The sequence below is a fragment of the Chlorocebus sabaeus genome, chromosome 4 (assembly GCF_047675955.1).
Source record: "Chlorocebus sabaeus isolate Y175 chromosome 4, mChlSab1.0.hap1, whole genome shotgun sequence".
Classification (NCBI taxonomy): Eukaryota; Metazoa; Chordata; class Mammalia; order Primates; family Cercopithecidae; genus Chlorocebus; species Chlorocebus sabaeus.
Genome location: NC_132907.1, coordinates 34,830,531 through 34,834,978, shown reverse-complemented (window position 1 = coordinate 34,834,978; position 4,448 = coordinate 34,830,531). Strand labels below are relative to the sequence as shown.

Genomic DNA, 4,448 nt, shown 5'->3' with positions numbered 1-4,448 from the left:
CACAGTCTTGAAGATGCAATGTCATCTATTTAGGACAGAAACATCCAAGGCCGTGTCAGAACTCAATTACGACTACATATGCATTAAGGCAGGAACTGGCAGGCCTCTGGGTACGCCAACTATAGGACTCGTGCTTCTCGTACGCTGGGCTATAATCTATGAAACTGAGCTCCAGAGCCAGCCAATCACTTAGCTCCTCATAACAAGTCTAACTGGCTCTGGAAAGCTGAAAGGGCTGCACCGGAACAACACAGAAGAGATATTCTACACATTAATCTACTTATCTGGAATCACTTTGACTCTAAAGGCCAGAGAAAAATCACAGCTTCCTTGTTGGAGGGGAAAAGGACAGGTGATCTGGGGAAAACGCAGCTACACCTGGAGCAAGGTCTCTTCCCGGCTTTGCAATCCCAACTGTGCCCGCGCTTCAGGACCCGAGTCGTCCCAGAAACCAAAGGGCAGGCACGGCAGCAAACGCCTGAGGTAATTTTCATCTTTCTTTTTATTTTTAGTAGAATAATGCTGACTGAAAGTGATAAGCATAAAGTCGCTGAGGCAACTAGATAAGCTTCGATTTTATTTTACCTTTTCCTATTCTAATCTTGTGCAGGATCATTTCTTATTAAGTCTGAGGAGGGGTAGAATAATGAACCTGAAATAAACTTGAAACTAAAACGATCATTTGTGGAGGAAAATAGAGGATTTTCCAGAACAGTTTCAGAGCTACCTTCTCAGATGAGCAGGCTTTTCACCCACCCACAGAAAGAAGAGCCAACGGGGCTGAGACGGGAGAGGGATGGGTTTCAGGAGCACAATTAAAAGTTTTTCATATCTTAAAGAAAATAGTCTATGTTCAGAGAGAAAATTGAGAAGATAAGTTACTGCCCAGTTCCTTTGACCTTTGACACTTAGACCACATAAGAATGTTCCATGGTAGAAGGGTTGGAACAGAGAATCTTAAGAATTCTAAGAGAGAATCAATACTGCTCCCCTGCCCCAGGTTTTTCTTGGTTTCTTTACAATCGTATCCTTATTTCCCATTACATTTTAGTGTTAGTTATACCAATTACTTGTTACACCATGCTTCTAAATTTGCAGTTATTAATGGATCTATAGAAAACATTTTAAAGTCAAAATTATTATAGAGGCAACTAAAATAAGAAAGCAAAAAATATATGAAACTGACATACACATAACCCCAACACCATACCCCTTAGATACTTAATGTACTTAACACAATAACAAATCCTTCCAAATCCTCAGCAAATTGTCTGTTTCTTTAACACATTTTGTAGCAAGTGTAACATTAGCAACAAGAAAAACTTTGGCAATAAACTTGTACATAACTAAATCAGTCCTTATGCTTTCATAGTGACAATAGAATGTACATAATATTTTATTTGTTTTGTTGGACTTATAAGCTCCTAAGGCAAGAAGCTGAGAAGAAAATTTTGCTTTGTTTAGTGGTGAAATATAAACAGTAACAGAAGAGACATTTATGCACTTTTTGTTGGCTGTAGATAATTGACTGAATTCAACTTGAGATTTGACACCAGAAAGAAAAACATGGCAATAGACAGAAAACAGAAAAAGTAATCCATTGGCAATTTCCCCCCAGGGTTTGTTCTTTGAATTGTCCAATCTGTGACTAGCCAGGGAAGAATATTTCTGCTCTGTTTAAATAGTTTTTATTTAATTAAACCTTTGTTTATTTGACAGTGCTGCTGCCTTTGGTGACTATGTGAGAATGGAAACTTCTAAGGAAGCCAGGTTGTTAGAATTGTTACCCCCTTTACTGGAAGATAACATAGATTATCCAGGCTGAGATGGAAAACAAGCCCTTTATTGAATTTTCAACACAGACTCCCTGCTTCTCATCTCCTTAATAAAATTTCATTAAACCCCCCTAGAATTCCCATGTTCAAATCTCCATTTGTTGACAGACAAGGCCAAGAATACTCTAAACTGAGGCACACAAGTCATTTCATTTGTATTCTTGTCCAAAAATTTCCCATAGAAAGACTTCACCTCCTACAATTCTGAAGAAAACTCTTACTGCCCAAGACCATCGCCAGCAACCATCCACAGTCATCTGAGTGGAAACTTTCACAGCTTTTGTACATTCTCTGTGTCAACATACAACTGAGTTACAGACTGTCCCCTGGCTCCCTGACCCTTACAAACACTAAAAGTTTTGTTTGACTCAACTTCAAGCTGCTCATCTGTTAGTAAGTAATGTTCACTCCAGAACACATTCATGACGAGAGTTTTTAAAAGACCAGCACTGCCTTCCCCTCCTATAATCCTAATAATCATGAGAACCTGAAACATGTTACTGGGACTCGAGATTTTTCTGGGGATTGAAAATATTTAGTCCTTGGAGCTGTCACATATCAGGGGCAACCTCACACTGAAACAAAGGAAGTGATGTCCCATTATTATCCACCCTGAGCCACCATAATATGCTGTTTACATTTATTTTCTTCAGCCTGTGCAAAGCAAAGCAATGGAAGAGGAAACTAAAAAACATACATACTAGTACCATTATCCTCTTTTGCCTAAAATTACTAATGCACCATGTCAGAGTCTGCTTCCTTCAGACATCATTCTCAATTCATCAGGAATTGTATTAGCAGGTTCTGGCTAGAGAGACTATCTCTTGTCATCACGATCAATTAATGTTTTCTGGTTAATCAGAAAACATCAGCCCTATCTAAGAAGCTCATGGTATACAAGGGTCACCCAAATAGCTAAGTGCAGTCCTGGCTCACAATTACTTCATCTCAACCCCGCAAACAAGAATTAAGATGATCCCAATAAAAGAAAAATTGCTCAGGAAAGTGAACCTTTTTCTGAACCAAGCACTGTCAGCAAATCTCAGGTATTAGAGCAACTATGGTTGATGGAAAAGTGTCTCAAAATCTGGGCCAAGAATGATTTCTAGGTCTATAAGCTAATTTGTCTGGCCTTGCCGTTTACGTAAGCCAAAGAAAGTCACTCATGAGTAAACTATAGAAAACGTTCAGCCTCATCCTGTTAGCATGTCACATCAACTAAGACTGGCAGGGTATTAACTCCATTCCAGGTGACATGGATAAATAGCCCCATTATTTTCACAGGACCAGCCTCTACCTCAGGAAACCCTAGACCTTGGAACCAGTTTCCTGGTAGAGATCTGCTGACAGTTTCACTGCAAACAGGGAGTCTTATAGTGTAAACCGAAAGAAAAATAGTTGCTTTTTAAAATATCAGCAAGAAGGCCTGCCTCACCTTAACAAAGCAAAAAAAAAAAAAAAAAAAAAAATGCTTTGATTCAAATTAAAAATCGTGATACTAGAGATGGGAGTCTGTGGTCACTATAAGGATAAAGCTCACATTCTTGGTGCAGATAACAAAACACTTTATCTGGACAAATGGACCTCAAATTAAAATTTGCTCTTGGCCCATTGGGGAAATTTTTTGTTGTATTTTGTTGTTGTTGTTGTTGTTGTTGTTGTTATTGTTTAAATCAGTCTCTCCTAAGGCCATGAATAGGAAATCACACTAATAATGCATGTGACAAAATTCTGAAATATATTACACTTAAAATTAGCATAAACCATCAACCTTTAGTACTCATATATTGTAGTCAAAACTCTTCTAGGTAATGAGACCTGAACAGAAGGATCCATTTATCTGTGGTCTTGCTCTTTGTCTAAGTTTCTCAAAAACATTAGGACAATGACATAAACAAAAACTGGCAATTACATTTAATAAGAAAAATATGGGGAGTGCATTGTTAATATTTGATGCTAAAACCACGTCTTTGCTTTAAACATGTAAAGCAGTATAACATGGTGGTTGGTAGAAACTCTGGAGTCCGGCCACCTGGGTTCAAATCCCAGCTCTGACTCTTAATTGTTGGACCTTGAGCAAGCTACTTAACAGCATTATGCCTCAGTTTCCTCCTATATGAAAGGGTGCCACACACAGCAACTACCTCCTAGGCTGGTGTGAAGATGAAATGGGCAAATATGCTTAGAACTGAGCCTATTATATGGTGACTGCTCATTAAAAGAAAACTGTCAGCTAGAAATGGTGGCTTGCCCCTTTAATAATCCTAGCCCTTTAGAAGGCCAAGGCAGGAGGATCACTTGAATCCAGGAGTTTGAGACCACCCTGGGCAATATAGCAAGACCCCCATCTCTACAAAAAAGAGAAATAAATAAATAAATAGCTGGGCATGGTAGCACACACCTGTAATCCCAGCTACTTGGGAGGCCAAGTTGGGAGGATCACTTAAGTCCAGGAGTTGGAGGCTACAGTGAGCTATGGTTATGCTATTGCACTCCAGCCTTCATGACAGAGTGAGATCTTATCTCAAAGAAAAAAATTTTAAAACATAAATAAAAATAAAATAAAATTGTCATTTGTATTAGGATTAAGCTCACTGCAATAAACATATACAA

The 4,448-nt window shown here is 38.6% G+C and overlaps 1 long non-coding RNA gene across 1 annotated transcript; it reads left to right on the top strand.

The window, feature by feature from the left end:
* Positions 1 to 212: 212 nt before the first annotated feature.
* LOC103225112 (uncharacterized) lies at positions 213 to 3,336 on the top strand. Its single transcript, XR_005234664.2, has 2 exons — positions 213 to 483; positions 1,720 to 3,336. It is a non-coding gene; the product is annotated as an uncharacterized lncRNA (long non-coding RNA).
* The last annotated feature ends 1,112 nt before the right edge of the window (positions 3,337 to 4,448 follow it).